At 39.3% G+C, this 20,267-nt stretch overlaps 1 protein-coding gene and 1 non-coding gene across 3 annotated transcripts in view; one reads left to right on the top strand and one right to left on the bottom strand.

Moving 5' to 3' along the window:
* The window catches only part of LOC136884553 (zinc finger protein ZFP2), a 92,259-nt gene that overhangs the window by 62,109 nt on the left and 9,883 nt on the right, over positions 1-20,267 (bottom strand). The window lies entirely within an intron of this gene.
* TRNAS-CGA (transfer RNA serine (anticodon CGA)) lies at positions 7,041-7,114 on the top strand. The gene has a single exon. It is a non-coding gene; the product is annotated as a tRNA-Ser (tRNA).

Below are 20,267 nucleotides of genomic sequence, written 5' to 3'. Positions count from 1 at the left end.
TATGTTTATTTAAAAGTTTATCCACTGTGCCTGGAGGATGGTTGTTTTCTTTCACGATTTGTTTAATTATTTGCATTTCTTCATTGAAATCTGTTGTGCTCATTGGTATGGAAATAGCTCTATGTATCATTGTATTCAGTCCTGCTATTTTGTGTGTGTATGGGTGGTTCGAGTTGTTGTCAATAGTGTGTGACGTCTGAGTGGGCTTTCTGTATACCTTGTAAGATAGGTTGTCATTATTCCTGTTGATTGTGATGTCTAAATAGTTTATTTTCTTGTTATTTTCTGGTTCCATTGTGAAGCTGATGGATTTGTGTAAAGAATTTAGAGTGTTTAATAACTGGTCTGCATTCGAAAACATGTTCTTAATGGGCCAGCTTTCAAAAGGAATCTTACATTGGAGCAGATTTGTGGATGACGTCATATGCATATATGATAATGACGTCACTAATGCAGACCAGTTATTAAACACTCTAAATTCTTTACACAAATCCATCAGCTTCACAATGGAACCAGAAAATAACAAGAAAATAAACTATTTAGACATCACAATCAACAGGAATAATGACAACCTATCTTACAAGGTATACAGTCCGACTCGTTGGCTGAATGGTCAGCGTACTGGTCTTCGGTCCAGAGGGTCCCGGGTTCGATTCCCGGTCGGGTCGGGGATTTTAACCTTAATTGGTTAATTCCAGTGGCCCGGGGGCTGGGTGTTTGTGCTGTCCCCAACATCCCTGCAACTCACACACCACACATAACACTATCCTCCACCACAACAACACGCAGTTACCTACACATGGCAGATGCCGCCCACCCTCATCGGAGGGTCTGCCTTACAAGGGCTGCACTCGGCTAGAAATAGCCACACGAAATTAAAAAAAACAAGGTATACAGAAAGCCCACTCAGACATCACACACTATTGACAACAACTCGAACCACCCATACACACACAAAATAGCAGGACTGAATACAATGATACATAGAGCTATTTCCATACCAATGAGCACAACAGATTTCAATGAAGAAATGCAAATAATTAAACAAATCGTGAAAGAAAACAACCATCCTCCAGGCACAGTGGATAAACTTTTAAATAAACATAAGAAAAGTCGCCGGGAAAGCACCACACACGACAAAGAAAACTACGTGGTTCTCAACTATGTTAACAATAACACATACAAAGTAGTTAACATTTTCAAGAAACAAGGTTTAAAAGTAGCTTTTCGAACGAATAACACACTACAGAGACACGTCAGCAGGTGCAACTTAAACAAAAAGGACCCTTTCTCAAAGTCAGGAGTGTATGAACTCAAGTGCCAAGAACCTAACTGCAACGCCACATACATAGGTCAAACAAAACGTAATTTCCATACAAGATACAAAAAACACAAAAACGCGATCAGATATAATCGGCATTCAGCCTTCGGGGAGCACATCTACGACTGTTCACACCATTTCACAGACATCAACACTGATCTAAAAATTTTACACTTCGAAAATAAAAGTAAATCTGTGAATATAAAAGAAGCAATAGAAATTTACGTCGCAAAAAATACTAATGCCAATAACCTGAATGAGCATACACATTTAAATAATTCCCCCCTATTCGCTCTACTCACATAATATCTAACAACACCTACTCCTTAAATTGCTTCTATCGTAAATAATAATAATAATAATAATACACATTTAAATAATTCCCCCCTATTTGCTCTACTCGCATAATATCTGACAACACCTACTCCTTAAATTGCTTCTATCGTAAATAATAATAATAATAATAATAATAATAACGTCCCTTACTTTATTCAACTAAAAATTATTAATTTGCATTGATCCATATTACATAAAGGTACATTCGCATGGAAAAGGTCAATAACTTCTCTCGCCTCTCCAATGTTGACGGAAGGTGAATTGCTTTTTTCATAATAATAATAATAATAATAATAATACCGTTCCGAACTTCATTCACCTATTATAAATAATAAAAAATTATAATAATTACATTCATCCATATTACTTACAGGTACAATTAACATGAAATAGGTCAATAACATCTCTCCCCCCCTCCAATGTTGATGGAAAGTTCCACAGCGCTCCAGCCGCTCCGGCCTACATCTCTCCCCCCCCCTCTCCACTCTATAGTCTACCCGATTTTATCATCCAATAGGAGAGATCCACATCGATCTACTAGGCCCCTCCCTGTCCTGCCCTCCCCTCTCCACGCACAGCGTGGCTCACCACAAACTTTCCATGACCACAGTCCTGAAATAGTGTTTGGTGACAACAGACTTAACATCGGCAGTCTAGATAAATACGTAAGTTTTTCACTATATTATAATTGTATATAATTTATTTTTTGTCATTACTGTTTCATGTTATCACTTATCTCTCTATCATTGACAAGTTTACGCTACGTAAACAATACTGTACATACATAAGCTTATTTTAAGTGATTTGATAGAATCTGAGGATGTTCTTGTAGAACGAAACATGTCATTCTTTGTATGTTAGTGTGTGTTTTACAGATATGCTTTTAGTGTTTTAATTTACATTGTATTTGCTATGTGTTTGACAGACTGAAAAGCCTTTGCTACATTTCCCATAGTAATATCACAATAATAGTTTGAGAAACATGCATGATAAAGCTAAAATTATATTTATATATACAAGCTGATTGTCAGTGAGATAAAATGGTTGTTTTTCTATAGGGTGTACACCTTAGTATTACTAATTAAAAGAATGACTAGTTAAAAGAAATTAATTCTACTTGTAGCAAAAAACAATTGTCAGCTTTGATCTATGTTGCTTCTATCTGTTGAACAGTTGGATTCATTTTATAAGGCTTTATGGCGATGTTTGACATATTAAAAGAAGTGAACAAACATTTAGTCAGAGTGTTCCATATGAATAAGTGCACATTAAAAAGTAAAATTATTCTAATGGGGCTGCAACTTGGACTTAACAAATGAAGAATTTTAATGTATTATCTTTCTTTATTGTGAATTTTGATTCAATACGGAACCTGAAGAATGAAATTCTTAACGTTAAATACATATCAAACAGCATATCTCCCATACATAATACACATCCTTGCCATATTTCCTGTTTGATCCTGATGACACATCTCAGAGTTTCCAATTCTCACAGAAGATTTTTCACAAATGTAAGATCTTCACTATCTATTCCTATTGTGTTCAGAATTTGCAGTATTGTCTTGAGGTTCCAAATTTGTTCCACACATGATGGTCCCTTCCGAAAGCCTCCCTGGTATTCGCTGATTTTGTGTTCAACTTGTTGTTCTAATCTTGATAGCAATGCAACAGATAGTATCTTGTATGTCTCTTGAAGGAGTGAGATGCCTCTGTAATTGGCGACATCTGTTCTGTCCTCTTTCTTGTGTAGTATGGTAAAATTAGGTTTGTTCTTTTTCCAAATAGACCTTGCATGCAGTTCACCTCTGCTTCCTCTTCACTGGAATCAGTCTACTTCCTGCATTCAGTAGTTGAGTGCAAGGTCGAGTTTCGAAGTTACCTGTTACTTCTTTTTAAATTCATCCTACTTGCTTTGTAACTCTACAATTACTTGTCATTCATCCAAGATTCCTTAGCCTCCCTGATCTTCTTTCGTATAATCTGCTGTATTTCATCATTTTTCCCTAAATCAACATTCTTGTATTTCTGTCGTTAGGTCATTAGATTCTTGATTCAATTCTCATTCTCAGAGTTGAGTTTTTTGCAGATGCGATTGCTCCTTTCAGCTGTTACCAGAGTTTTTCAATTTCATTTTCCACCTTGTATGTTTCCGAATTGTTGCCCATGTTGTCCACTTGGACTTGCTAAAGAATGCTTCTTACATCCATGCATTTGTGTGGACTCCTCAGTGTGGTTAACTTTATTTTCCTTTTCGTTCTCTTGATATTTAACCTTGTGTTTCTCTTTTTTCCCTATTTTTGGAACTTTTCTTTTTAAGGCTTCACATGGATTTTTATGGCAAATCCAAGTTAGCTGATGGCACAGGCACAATTGGTATCACCTTCACATTTTAGGATCATGATTTATTTGTCAGTCAGATTTTGTCATTAATTCATATTTCTTTTTCTCTGCTTTACTTGTGTTGTTGTTTGAGTCATCAGTCCATAGACTAGTTTGGGCAGCTCTCCATCTCATCCTATCTCATTCTAACCTTTTCATTTCTATATAACTGCTGCATCCTCTATCTGTTCTAATCTATTAGACATATTCATATCTTGGTCTACCCGTAACTGCTCTTACCACGTACAGTTCTCTCAAAAACCAACTGCACAAATCGTGGGTGTCTTAAAATGTGTCCTATCATTTTATCTCTTCTTCTGGACCAATTTAGCCAAATAAATCTCCTCTCACAAATTTGATTCAGTATTTCTTCATTCGTGATTCGATCTATCCATCTCACCTTCGGCATTCCTCTGTACGACCACATTTCAAAAGCTTCCATTCTCCCTCTTTCTGAGAGAGTTATCATCCATGTTTCACTTCCTATTTTACTTATGAAGCATATTTATGGTACGACTACCTGGTGTTATTAAACTATTTATTGTTATCATTTTATGGTTCATGTTTATGGGTTACTGTAGTCACGTCCTAGTTCATGAACCATGGGCAATGGCTGAGTGGCCTAGTAAGTGGTCCTGAGCGTCGGGATACAAGTGGCTATGGAATGGGAGTGGGCATCTCGGACATATTCTGAGTCGTGGCCCTTCTTGTGTCTCAGGCGGCTAGGACTATACAACCCACCGGTGGTCCATAACCCGTTATAGGAGAGATCCTCACTAGGACTATGTGTAAGTAGGGTAGCATTTACCGAGCTCAGAATATTTTAAGCAAGCCTCGGACGAATGGGAGCAATGGAGTCCCACTTCCATTTGACAGGCGAGGGACTCCTTGGAAATAACTTGGCGAACTAAATGGAATTCGATGGGAAGCTATCAATATTAATGGGGCTTATACAAGAAAGAAAGTAAAACTGGCTGAGTCAACTAAGAGGATGCATCTGGATGTGCTAGGAGTAAGTGATATTCAGGTAAGAGGAGATAACGAGGAAGAGATAGGAGATTATAAAGTGTACTTGACGGGTGTTAGAAAGGGAAGGGCAGAGTATGGGGTAGGGCTGTTTATCAGCAATACCACTGCACGCAACATAGTTTCTGTTAAGCACGTAAATGAGCGAATAATGTGGGTAGATTTGTCAGCTGGAGGAATTAGGACGAGAATTGTCTCGGTGTATTCACCATGTGAGAGTGCAGATAAGGATGAAGTTGACAAGTTTTATGAAGCATTGAGTGACATAGTGGTCAGGATCAACAGCAAGGATAGAATAGTGCTAATGGGCAATTTCAATGTAAGAGTTGGAAATAGAACTGAAGGATTCGAAAGGGCGATTGGTAAATGTGGGGAAGATATGGAAGCTAATGGGAATGGGAAGCGTTTGCTGGACTTCTGTGCTAGTATGGGTTTAGCAGTTACAAATACATTCTTCAAGCATAAGGCTATTCACCACTACACATGGGAGGCTAGGGGCACCAGATCTATAAAAGGCTATATCTTAACCTACTTCAAATTCAGGAAATCTGTTAGGAATGTACGGGTTTTCCGGGGATTTTTCGCTGATACAGGTCACTATCTGAAATGTAGTGAACTATCTCTGGGCCTAGCGTAGAGAAAGTGAAATCTGTCCGCAAACGAATAAGGGTAGAAAATCTCCAGGATGAGGAAAGTAGACAGAAGTACACGGATGTGGACATGATACATTATAGGCTTTTGGGCTTATGTCGTGTCAAGAAAATAAGGTGAAATTCTTTACGTTTTGCAGAGAACTGTGCTCTGCGTCATCAGAAGAAAATCTCGACTGTCCACGAGAAAGGCTTTAAAAAAAATGACTTTTAGAAATTTAGACATTAAAATAGAAGTGAAAATGATACATTGATTCATCACCAGATTGCTCCCCGAACATGACACAGCGCTAGCGTTTAAAGCGGAAGCTGACCAAACCACCAGAAATCAGTGTAAGAGGGTCACATAACATGTGTATATCACATATGACATAGACAGGTGTATAACATTGACACAAGCCTGGAATGAAACATCTGGCGATGAGGAACGTACGAATTTGGAAAACACAGAGATGAAATAACAATAGTGAAGGGACAGGGGAGGGAACTACCTACGTATATCATTAATGGCTGGCAACCAGGTATTACTTAACTGATAGCCAGTGTCCTGTTGAAATTGTTAGGATTTCTACGTATTTCCACAGCTTCTCATATAATCCTGGACCTGTAGTGTTTAGTGTGGGTAAGAGCTCTAGCATCTTGGAACATGACATCATGACCCGATGATAGAGCGTGCTCAGCTACTGCTTATTTGTCTGGCTGGATGAGACGAATATTACGTTCATGTTCCTTGAGACGGGTACTAATGGACTGGCATGTTTGGCCGATGTATACTTTACTGCAAGTACAGGGAATTTTGTATACTCCAAGATGTAAAAGAGAGGACAATTTGTCCTTGGTTTTACTCAGACTGTGAGCAACTTCAGTGGCGGTGACAAACACGGTTTTTATATTGTGTTTGCGGAGGACGTTGGCAATTCAATCTGTGGTTGTGTGAATGTAAGGCAGTTCCCTTCACTTCTTCCTTCTGTGAGCTTTGCTTGGTCGTTTCTCTGGGATCCAGGGCTCTATGAATTTGCAAATCACTGTAACCATTACCCTTGAACATGACTTTGAGCATGTGCATCTCCACCTGGATATTTGATGGCTCACAAATTTGTCTCGACCTCTTGGTGAGTGTCGTGAGAATGCCTTGTTTTTGTGCTGGATGGTGGTGAGAATCTGCATGAAGAGAGCGATTTGTTCAGTTTGATTACAATGCGGTCGTGAAAATTCAATATTCATTGACATGCCCCACAACGGGCGACTTAAATGCACTCTACAGTGTGCTAGCAGCAGTGCCAGACCTGTAGCTCAGATCCTTTCAAACAGAATAAAGATGGCCTAGGCCACCATAGCTCAATTGGTAGAGCAACCGACGCGAAATCGGGAGGTTGTGGGTTCGAATCCCACTGGTGTCCGGATGGCCATTTTTGTTCTGTACTTAACATCTCTTCAACACATACTACATGTACGTAACACGACATAATACGTTGAAAGTCTGTTTGATTCTAACATTCCACGCTCTGACTCGCAGAATGTTAGTATCCATGTTCCTGATGATCGCCCCCTCTCGTGTAGTCCCCACCCGGAGATCCGAATGGGGGACTAGTTTATCTCCGGAATATTTTACCCGGGAGGAAGCCATCATCAGTACATCATTCGTACAGAGAGAGCTGCATGTCCTTGGGAGTTAGTTACGGCTGTAGTTTCCCGTTGCTTTCAGCCGTGTAGCAGTATCAACACAGCCAAGCCATGTTGAGTATTATTACAAGGCCATATCAGTCAATCATCCAGACTGCCGCCCTTGCAACTTCCGAAAGGCTGCTACCCACCTTTCGATGAACCATTCCTTAGTCTGGTCTCTCAACAGATGTCCATCCGATATGGTTGCACCTGCAGCTCGGCTATCTGCTTCATTGGGACACGCAAGCCTCCCCACCGCGGCAAGGTCACATGGTTCGCAGGGGAGGGTTCTGCCAATACTAACTCATATTTTAACTACTGCCTGACAAACGGAGTTTTCCCAGATGTTTGGAAAGATACACTAATTAGACCCATCCCGAAGAGTTCCAAGTTAGATTCTCCTTCAGATTATTGTCCAGTATCCATCCTTTCACCCTTATCCAAGGTGCTTGAATGTCTGGTTCATACACAAGTTACTGAATACCTTACCAAGCATTCTCTCCTTAATCCCTTTCAATCTAGCTTCAGGAAGGGACATAGCACTAACAGCTTTACTACGTGTGACAGATGATATCAGACGTGCAATGGACCAATGGGACGTGACTGTACTGACATTATTAGATCTCGGTAGTGCCTTCGACACTATAAATCCTCAGTTACTACTGCAGAAACTTCGAGAGCTAAATTTTAATAGTACATCACTTTGTTTCTTTTCATCTTACCTTGAAAATCGCCGGCAACGTGTGACAGTTGGAAATTTGAGTTCAGGATGGCAAAGTAAGATCCCGGTGTCCCTCAGAGGTCGGTTTTCGGACCACTGCTATTTATCATCCAAATTAATGATATATCAAAAGCTCTTAAATTCTCCAAATTGCAAGTGTACGCGGGTGATATACAGACTTACGATCATTCAAAACCGAGTGATATTGATACTGCAATTACTAAAATAAATTCCGACCTTCAACATCTTAGTGACTATGCAAATAAAAACAGTTTATTAAAGAACCCAATTATGACTAAAGTTATTATTATCGGTACCAGTAAAAACTTATATTCCCTCAAGCAACAGAACATCTCCCCAATAATTTTAAACAATAAAATCATACTCTAGTCTACTTACTTAGGAATTATTTTATGAATGAGACCCTAAATTGGACTCAACAGGTGATAAGCACATGCAATAAAGTACATAAATGCTTATATCCCCTGAAACCGTTCGCTAATGTATTCTCTGTTCGACTTAAAGTACAAATAATTCGCTCTCTTATACTACCTATATTTGACTACTGTGACACTGTGTTGACTGAAATAACCTGGGACAGTAACAAGAAACTGGACCGGAGCCTGAACAGCTGCGTAAGATATATCTTTAATCTGCGATATGATGCTCATATATCACCTTATTATAAGGAGCTGTCGTGGCTTTGAGTGCACCAGCGCCGTGAACTTCACATGCTATCACTTGTGCACAAAGTTCTTTCCACTAATACTCCCGACTATCTGTCTTCATCTTTTTCTTACCTCTCGTCCTATCATGAACACAATACAAGATCTGGTTCCTCTCTTGCCATACCTATAAACCGTACTGCTGTGTACAACCGCTCCTTCATAATCTCTGTGTCTAGGTCATGGAATTTGCTACCTGCGAACATTAGAGACAAACCTTCTCATCGTAAGTTTAAAGTCGCTAGCCACGAGCATTTGCTGAGTAGATCCCGTTAACTTGCTGGATAATTGTTAAGTGAATGAAGGAGATGAATGAATGGATTACTGTAGTTACATCATTTAAGTGTACGTTATTTTGTGTATTTTAAAATTAAGGATTCTTTCATTGTTATTATTATTAATATTATTGCTATTAATATTATTTGTTTTATTTGTATTCGAAATTATAAGTTATGTAAATGTATACTCATCTACTGGTTAAGTGTAAGAGAGGGCCTTGAGCCCTAACTACGCCACCAATAAAGGCATTATCTATCAATCTATTTATTTCTAAACCACCTAAATCAGCAACATCCTTCAATTAAATTCACTATGGAGATGGAGTAGGACGGATGCCTTCCTTTCTTGGATGTTCTAGTAAGAAACAAACCAGATGGTTCCTTAGGACATGCCATCTATCGTAAGCCTACCCACACAAATTTCTATCTTAATGCAGATTCTCACCGCCATCCAGCACAAAAACAAGGCATTCTCACAACACTTGCCAAGAGGGCAAGACGAATTTGTGAGCCATCAAATATCCAGGTGGAGATGGACACGCCCAAAGTCATGTTCAAGGGTAATGGTTACAGTGATTTGCAGATTCATAGAGCCCTGCATCTTAGAGAAACGACCAAGCAAAGCTCACAGAAAAAAGAAGTGAAGGGAACTGCCTTACATTCACAACACCAAAGATCAAATTGCCAGGTTTCTGTGCAAACACAATATAAAAACCGTGTTTGGCACCGCCACTAAAATTGCTCACAGTCTGAGTACAACCAAGGACAAATTGTCCCCACTTTTACGTCCTGGGGTATACAAAATTCCGTGAACTTGCGGTAAGGTATGTATTGGCCAAACATGCCAGTCCATTGGTACCTGTATCAAGGAACATGAATGTAATATTCGTCTCAACAAGCCAGACAAATCGGCAAAAGCTGAGCACACTCTATCGTCGGGTCATGATGTCATGTTCCAAGATGCTCGAGCTCTTACCCACACTAGACACTACAGGTCCAGGATTATACAGGAAGCTGTGGAAATACAAAGAAATCCTAACAATTTCAATACTGACACTGGCTATTAATTAAGTAATACCTGTTTGCCAGCCATTAAGGATTTACGTAGGTAGTTCCCTTCCCTGTCCCTTCACTATTGTTATTTCATCTCGGTGTTTTCAAAATTCATACATTCTTCATCACCAGATGTTTCATTCCAGGCTTGTGTCAATGTCATACACCTGTCTATGTCACATGTTACAGGACCCTCTTAGACTGATTTCTGATGGTTCAGTAAGCTTCCGCTTCGAACGCTTGTGCCGAGCCACGTCCGGGGAGCCATCTGGTGACGAATGAACGTACCATTTCCACTTCTATTTTTTGTCTAAATTTAAAAAAGTCATTGTATAAGAAGCCTTTCTCATGGACAGTCAAGATTTTCTTCTGATGACACAGAGCACAGTTCTCTGCAAAACGTAAAGAATTTCACCTTATTTTTCTGACACGGCATAAGCCCAAAATCCTATACAGTGTAATGTCTATAAGTAAGGGCCGTGAAAGCATCAATGGCTACATGAATATGATTAGCGAGAAGTTTCGAACAGTAGACAGTAAGCAGGTTCAGGATATGGAAAGAGAATGGGTGACATACACGGATTCTGTAGTAGAAACAGCAAGGGAATGCCTAGGAACAACTGTGCATAAAGATGGGAAAAGGCGAACATCTTGGTGGAATGATGAAGTGAGAGCAGCTTGTAAACGTAAAAAGAAGGCTTATCAGAAATGGCTCCAAACAAGGGCCGGGGCAGACAGGGATTTGAATGTAGATGGAAGAAACAGAGTGAAACAAATAGTTGTTGAATCCAAAAAGAAGTCGTGGGATGATTTTGGTGATAACCTGGAAAGCAGCAGAAAACTTTTCTGGGCAGTAATAAAGAATCTTATGAAAGGAGGGAAAAAGGAAATTAACAATGTTTTGAGTATGTAGCGGACTCATCACATCACCGGCATCTACTGCAAAGGGAAATTCGCTGCACGCACATAACCTCAATCATTACTACTACTGGTACTACTATGGACTCACCTTTATTACGGCAATACGCTGCATTTCTTTCGGCGACTGTTATTGATTCACCTGATCACCAATATTTATTGAAAATCCACCTTACATGCATTCCAGCTCTATTCATGTTCGCCGTGTTCTATCAACTGACTGCCTTCAAGTCTGCTCACGCTCCTGATGACTTCACCCGATAGTGTTCTGTTTACTAGCACACGCTCTCGGAACATCTAGAAGGTGCTCGACTTGCCTTTCTTAATTCCCCCCCCCCCTCTACACTTTTCCATATAAACCAGGCCTTCATCTGATTCAATTGAGATGGACCTTAGCCAGTGTAGAGGGTGGAACATGGAATATCGTCTTCGTTATTATGGAGCCGTGAACTCAGACTGCCTTTTCTGCTCTAGTACAATGAATTTGGAGATGAGTTATGACGAACATCTTTATTCATCCTTTTAAATTTGGAATCTCAGGAGAAACAAATTTCCTTTTCTTTTTTTCTTTTTTTTCTTTTTTTTTTTTTTTGCTAGTTGGTTTACGTTGCACCGACACAGATAGGTCTTATGGCGACGGTGGGACAGAGAAGGGCTAGGAGTGAGAAGGAAGCGGCCATGGCCTTAATTAAGGTACAGCCCCAGCATTTGCCTGGTGTGAAAATGGGAAACCACGGAAAACCATCTTCAGGGTTGCCGACAGTGAGGTTCGAACTCACTATCTCCCAAATACTGGATACAAGCCGCACTTAAGCGACTGCAGCTATCAAGCTCGGTAAATTTCCTTTTAAAAATGTTATTTGCCAGCATGACATTTCTAAGCCAAGACTTCATCCCTTTTCTATCTACGGACAATAGTAAATTATGAACTTAGTGGCAACCTTTGAGCTGTGTGTGTTCTATTCCTAGTGCCTTGCGAGTTCCCTACATGCTTACATATGAACTGTGCTTCTGATCTATGTTTCTATAATGCAAGGTTGAATAAGACTGTTTGAACAGCCCAGTTGGATGACTGTGATTTCTGCTAGGTCAGTGGACTTTCCAAACATGATCTTACGTACTGATAGACTGTTGATAGATGCAGTTCTTTACTAATGTCACTTTTAGGTGTGATTATTCAATGGATTGCACCTCTGAAGAATTTTTTGTGTTGTAATGTGCGTTTTTTCTGTAAAATATTGTATCTACTGCTTAGTTACTCTTATTATACCTCTAATAACAAAAGTTGGCGTCTGACATTTCTTAGAGGGAGGTCCCTTTACTGCCTGCCGTGGCAGGATAAAGGAGGGGGGGGGGGGTTATGGTTGCCAAAGAAACAGGGGTGGGGGGACTACGATTGCCATGGAGATAAATCTTCTGGCCAGCTCGTCTTGCTGGGAGTTGCCAAACCTCTCACTTCACTTCTGAGTTAGATCTTGTTGCAAGCAGTTCAGTGCGAGTGGCATTCTATTTGTGATCACTGCAAAATTATATTAATGACTGATAGATGGTATGAAATGTGAATGGAGAGTGTTGCTGGAATGAAAGATGACAGCAAAAACCGGAGTACCCGGAGAAAAACCTGTCTTGCCTCCGCTTTGTCCAGCACAAATCTCACATGGAGTGACCGGGATTTGAACCACGGTATCCAGAGGTGAGAGGCCGACGCGCTACCATCTGAGCCATGGAGGCTATAATGGATACTCTAACAGAAATTTACAGAAAATCAGGGATGTTTTGTGACATGGGTTTGTTTTACCAATGGATTTATGTCGCAGCGACACAGATAGGTCTTATGGCAACAATGGGATAGGACAAGGCTTGGAGTGGGAAGGAAATGGCAATGGCCTTAATTAAGGTACAGCCCCAGCCAGCATTTGCTTGTTGTGAAAATAGGAAACCACGGAAAACCATCTTCAGGGCTACCGACAATGGGATTTGAACCCACTATTTTCCAAATGCAATATCATCTTTTCCTGCTATCATTATAGAAGTATAATTTTTTTCAACTTATTTTAATCTAAGCATTTTCTTAACATTAAGTTCTGGAATCTTGTACATCTAATCCGAGTGTACAGACAAAAATTATAATTTTATTTATATAGGTGAAAGTAGGCTGAGTGGCCACGTGTTTTAATGGCTCTGCATTCAGGAAATGCGTGGGTTCGAATCCCACCATCGGCTGTTCTCAGAATAGTTTTTGTGGTTTAATATTTTCACCTCCTGGCAAATGCAGGTACAGTTCCTATCCATAGGCCAGAGCTGAGTCCTCGCACCCCTTACCCAATTTCATTCACCATAACACATTTCGCCTTCATTAGCTCCTCAACTGAGGTTGGTGCCAGGAAGGGCATCCGGCCGTAGAAACATGCCGTATAAATTAATCTCATCTCATCCCAAGCCGGCATCAAGAAACGAGACTGAGGGGTAGACATACATACAGACAGAGGAAAGTAGGCAAATTATATTACGAACAGCTGCTTACTTCACATCTCAGTATGAATATTTGAACAGTTTGAGCATTATGTAAGCATTAATTTAATATTAATATTGTCCCCTGTTGTATAAGGAAGTGTTACAGCAAAATCCTTTGTTTTGAAATCGGAAAGTGTAAAATTCAACGGTTTTAATACGCCCTACTTCTTAAAACTCATTTAACTGTCTTTACACCCACAACCATCTGTTAACTCTAAATAAAAGGTTTATTGGAGTCCTGTTTATTCTCTGTCAGTCCCGATATAAACGCATCAGTCTCAAATGGTAAATATAAGTAATTTAATGAGTTTAAGCATATGATTAGTAAGAATCCCAGTTTTGCCAGTTACTTGAGGGATGTCTTCCTGTACCAGTCCTTCAGTAAGGAATTCCCTCACAGCAACATGACTGTTCGTAGGTCGCTGATAAGAGCGATCGCAAATGGGACGACACCACCTGGCCAGGTAATTTACAACAGATCACAGCGGTCAGAATGAACGAGGGAACAAGTGAGCTGAAAGTGATGGGTAAGAGAAAGGAATGCTGGAATGTGGCAACATTGTAAAAAGGCATGTGCAATGCTCCTCCCTCCAACCCTAGGTGTCAGATACCAACTTTCGTTATTAAAAGTATAGGTAGGCATATCTTTTTGTTTCCTCCCCTTCCCTCTCCCTTCGCTGGTTCTTTCTTTCTTACTTTCTTTCTTGTTTACTCTTATAATGAAACAAAAAAAATAATGGGGTTTATGGTTGGTAAAAAACTATATTTGTACAGCTCAGTGATGTTCAAAGAAAAATTGTAAAGATTTTGGAATGCTGGAATGTGGCAACATTGTAAAAAGGCATGTGCAATGCTCCTCCCTCCAACCCTAGGTGTCAGATACCAACTTTCGTTATTAAAAGTATAGGTAGGCATATCTTTTTGTTTCCTCCCCTTCCCTCTCCCTTCGCTGGTTCTTTCTTTCTTACTTTCTTTCTTGTTTACTCTTATAATGAAACAAAAAAAATAATGGGGTTTATGGTTGGTAAAAAACTATATTTGTACAGCTCAGTGATGTTCAAAGAAAAATTGTAAAGATTTTGGTTTCATTTCTCTTGAATATATTTGTCATAAAATTTTTATTGTGGTTTTCTCTTATCTTGAAATCTTAACCTATAGTGTTCCTTACTTGACTCTCTGATGCTCTCGCACATTGCTTCCGCTGCGCTATTCTTTACATAGTGCAAGCCTGCCATCTGTATTTCTATTTGAATTATCATTATTACCACGGCCTCTTATTACCGTAACAGGATAACTGAGCTATACTGCGAACTATATGAACATATGAACCTCCAAACCTTACTGTACTACAAAATGGGACCTTTTATTATTACAAAAATTAAATGGTAGCAGAGAATTTAAATGGTAGCAGATAAACTAGTACCAACGGTATACCTTGTTACTCAGGTAGTTGCCTTATTTCTTTTCTTGTTTGGTCTATTTCTCCAGTTAGGTAGACCTTGATCTTTTTTGTTATCTCCTCCAATATGGCTTATTTTTGCGACAATTTTTCTCCCTATACGTCTGAGACTTCTGAATTTCTTTTGATCCTCATTTCAACTTTTCTGATCACAATCCTTTTACTAATATGCCTTACAATCCTTTTGTTACTTGCAATTCAGGTCCTCCTTCAACCTCAAGTACCATTACTACAACCGTCTCTCCCAGCACACCTTCTCAACCCTTTTTACCCTCACCTCAACTTACCCCTACTCTATATCCTGATCTTTCTCTTTTTTACTGTACAATCTAAACTTCCACTCAGTCAGGCACCTCCTCCTTCAGTTGATAAAGCCCAATTTGCACAGCAATACTCTCCAGATTTTCAAACTCCACACCATCCCCTTCCCAGCAATATTTTTATGAATCTCCATTCCATCACAATCCTTCTTTTCATCAACCACTTAATTTCCACATTCTAACAAAATGCACCACTTATCCAATCCACCGATCCCGTTACATTAACACAATGGCTTTTTGTAGTTAGAAAATTTCTACAGACCGACTTAGCTCCATTTTCCCAACTACTTTCATTGCTTTATCCTAAAACATCAGGTCGTCTTGGCAATTTTTGGTTACAACAGATGAAGTCTTGTCATGATTGGGCCCATTTTCGCTCGGTTTTACATACTTATTATTTGCTGTATGAGATTCGACAACAACTTAGTAACAAGTTTACGCTCTCGCAACATCTAGAAGGTGCTCGACTTGCCCTTCCTCATCTTCCCCCTCTACACTTTTCTATATAAACCAGGCCTTCCTCTGATTCAACTGAGATGGACCTTAGCCTGTGTAGAGGGTGGAACGTGGAATATCGTCTTTGTTATTATGGAGCCGTGCACTCAGACTGCCCTTCCTGCTCCAGTACAATGAACTTGGAGATGGGGTATGACAAACATCTTTATTCATTCTTTTAAATCTCAGGAGGAACATATTTCCTTTTAAAAATGTTATTTGCCAGCATGACATTCCTAAGCCAAGACTTCATCCCTTTTCTATCTACGGACAATAGTAAATTATGAACTTAGTGGCAACCTTTCTTTTGAGCTGTGTGTGTTCTATTCCTAGTGCCTTGCGAGTTCCCTACATGCTTACGTATGAACCATGCTTCTGATCTATGTTTCTATAATGCAAGGTTGAATGAGACTGTGCTTGAACAGCCCAGTTGGATGACTGTGATTTCTGCCAGGTCAGTGGATTTTCGACACATGATCTTACGTACTGATAGACTGTCGATAGATGCAGTTCTTTACTAATGTCACTTTTCGGTGTGATTATTCAAGGGACTTCACCCCTGAAAACCTTTTTGTGCTGTAATGTGCATTTTTTCTTAAGATAGTAATTCTGTAAAATATTGTATCTACTGCTTAGTTTATTAACTTCTTATTAGGTAGGCATATCTTTACGTTTCCTCCCCTTTCCTGGTTCTTTCTTGTTTGCTCTTATAACAAACAATAAAAAAAACATAATGGGGTTTATGGTTGGGGAAAACCAGTATTTATACAGCTCAGTGATGTTCAGAGAAAAATTGTAAAGATTTTGGTTTCATTTCTCTTGAATATATTTGTCATAAAATTTTTATTGTGGTTTTCTCTTATCTTGAAATCTTAACCTACAGTGTTCCTCACTTGACTCTCTGATGCTCACGCACGTTACTTCCACTGCGCTATTCTTTACATAGTGCAAATTATCTGCAGTCTGTATTACTATTCGAATTATCATTATTACCATGGTCTCTTATTACCATAACAGGATAAAGTATATGAACACATGAACCTCCAAACCTTACTTTACTATAAAATGGGACCTTTTATTATTACAAGTAATTCAGGTGAACTCATAATAGATCCGAGGGAACCACTGGTGGGATGAAGGGAATTTTTGGAACATTTTCTCAACGTAAAAGGAAATCTTCCTAATGGTGTTGCGAATAACCAAGCTCATGGTGAGGAGGACAATGATGTTGGTGAAATTACGCTCGAGGAAGTAGAAAAGATGGTAAATAAACTCCATTGTCATAAGGCAGCAGGAATAGATGAAATTAGACCTGAAATGGTGAAGTACAGTGGGAAGGCAGGGATGAAATGGCTTCATAGAGAGTAAGATTAGCATGGAGTGTTGGTAAGGTACCTTCAGATTGGACAAAAGCAGTAACATCGAGGTATCCCACTGATTAGTATACCAGGCAAAGTATTCACTGGCATCTTGGAAGAGAGGCTGCGGTCAGTCGTTGAGAGGAAGTTGGATGAAAACCAGTGTGGTTTCAGACCATAGAGAGGCTGTCAGGATCAGATTTTCAGTATGCGCCAGGTAATTGAAAAATGCTACGAGAGGAATAGACACTTGTGTTTATGTTTTGTACATCTAGAGAAAGCATATGACACGGTACGGAGGGAAAAGATGTTCGCCATACTGGGGGAGTATGGAATTAAAGGCAGTTCATTAAAAGCAATCACAGGCATTTATGTTGACAATTGGGCTTCAGTGAGAATTGATGGTAGAATGAGTTCTCGGTTCACGGTACTTACAGGGATTAGACAAGGCTGTAATCTTTCACCTTTGCTGTTCGTAGTTTTTATTTTTTGTTTTGCTATTGGCTTTATGTTGCACCGACACAGATAGGTCTTATGGTGACGATGCACCAGGAAAGGGCTAGGACTGGGAAGGAAGCGGCTGTGGCCTTAATTAAGGTACAGCCCCATCAATTGCCTGGTGTGAAAATGGGAAACCACGGAAAACCATTTTCAGGGCTGCCGACAGTGGGGTTCGAACCTACTATCTCCCAAATACTGGATACTGGCTGCACTTAAGCAACTGCAGCTATTGAGCTCGGTGGTTGTTTGTTCTCCCAGGATGGTAATACGGTAAGTGAGATTGAATCAAGGTGTAGTAAAGCTAATGCAGTGAGCTCACAGCAATCAACAATATTCTGTAAGAAGTAAGTCAGCTCCCAGACAAAACTATCTTTACATCGGTCTGTTTTCAGACCAACTTTGCTTTATGGAAGCGAAAGCTGGGTGGGCTCGAGGATATCTTATTCATAAGTTAGAAGTAACAGACATGAAAGTAGCAAAAATGATTGCTGGTACAGGTGGGAACAATGGCAGAAGGGTACTCAGAATGAGGAGATAAAGGCTAAGTTAGGAATTAACTCAACGGATGAAGCTATATGCATAAACCAGCTTTGGTGGTGGAGGTCATGTGAGGCGAATGAAGGAGGATAGGTTATCTAGGAGAATAATGGACTCTGTTATGGAGGGTAAAAGAATTAGAGGTAGCCCAAGACATTGATGGTTAGACTGATTTAAAGATAAGAGGTATAGAACTAAATGAGGCCACAGCACTAGTTGCAAATAGAGGATTGCGGCAATGTTTAGTAAATTCACAGACGCTTGCAGACTGAATGCTGAACGGCATAACAGTCTATAATGATAATGTATGTTGTTATCATTTGGAAGGACAATTTGATAATAAATTTTGTCCCCGGCTTCCAGCAATTTTTTGGGGGGTTAGTTTCCAGCGCAGCTTCCAGGTGAGCTGTTCTGGGAGTGTATTTCTTCTGGGTTGAGTTCTTATTGAGGACGTGTTGTTTGGTCCACTCCAGCCCGAGGACTATCTGGAGCTGGGAGAGACAGTGTTCACAGCCATTCAAATTAAAATTACTTTTAGCCTTTGCTCATGCGTAAGACAGTAATGTTTTCATATTTTAAGGAGTGTTATTTCACCATGTGAGGCTAACTGAGCTAGTTTAATTTCATTAAAACATTTTGGCACTTTAATTATGAAATGGTGACTATCCTATTTATTAGTTTTCCAAGGAACACTTCACGAGTTCTTATTAATGGGAGTGGGGTCGCCATTTAGGAACACTTTTCGTGCTCTAAGAATGCTAAATTGTATTTTATATAGTTTATTATTCTAAATTACCTTTCAGTCCCCAGTCTCTTATTATAACAATGTGTGAGGAAAATAGATCCTTTTGAATGCTACTTAAAATTGTAAACCATTGTTATTTTAATTTTGCTAGGTCCCCACTTATGATATAATCCTACAATTTTAGGATTTTACTAACTTTCTTCTTAATTGTAAATGCACCAAATAATTGCCTTATACAAACTGCTGAACCCACTGCAATGGAACTCAAAAGATGTATTTGTAAGAATTTTGCATAGTAAGGAAAGATTTTTCTTCTTTAAATATATATTTAATCTTAGCTTTAATATTATCAAAAGATAAAAAGGAAACATTGCTACTGATTGCAGTAGAAGAAATAGCAGCAGATCTTGCCTTGAGAAACCCTCTGTCAATGGTTCGTTGCCCTGTAGCATTGAATTTACTGTCAACAATCTCTCCAAGTTTTAATGACATGACCTGAACTGTGTTCATGTTTCAGTCATCTGACTGCTAAATACTGTTAAAATACCAAGCACAATATGAACTAATCTATCATTTTATACTCCCATCACTGCTTCTTAATTTTCCTACCAAAGATACGGCACATCAATTCTTTCTTCCATTAAGATCTCATGAAATGTACTGAATTGGAACTATAATTCATCCATACGCTTCACTTGCACCTGAACACTGCAAGCTTCAACACACATCAGAAATGGTACCTCACATGCAGATGTAATGTGTATAACTCTAGCATTCTTCAACAGAAACTTGTGAACACTGTAGTCACATACTTTTATCATGCCTCAGACGATCTAAAAATTGGGAAGTGCAACTACCAATCGTTCTTCTCATTTGTTCTGCTGAGGTAATAAACTTCCAAAAGACAGAAGGATCATACAAAATCCTTAATGTGTCCAGTAGCAGATCTTGCAGTAAACATATGTAAAGCACATTTGTTTGCAACATTACATTTGATTTGTCAAATGTAGGTATAATATTTGATAAAAATGGTCATGAAAACCTTATTTAAATCTGAAGACATATACATAAAAATCCTTTCTTCATGAAGGAGACTGCACTTAATGAAGAAATCCTGTTTCATTGTTTTAGGTACTGAAGAACATGGGACAGGTGGTTCAATGGTTCTTTTCCTTCAAGGCGCAATACTGTCTACATTTGTTTGTTTCATCTTTGGAATATGGTAAGCTTTAAGACTTCCAAGCTCACTTATCTTACTCGACTT

Source organism: Anabrus simplex, chromosome 12, assembly GCF_040414725.1.
Source record: "Anabrus simplex isolate iqAnaSimp1 chromosome 12, ASM4041472v1, whole genome shotgun sequence".
NCBI classification, from domain to species: Eukaryota; Metazoa; Arthropoda; class Insecta; order Orthoptera; family Tettigoniidae; genus Anabrus; species Anabrus simplex.
The sequence above is the reverse complement of the archived record's forward strand: the minus strand, read 5'-3'. Positions and strand labels throughout refer to the sequence as shown.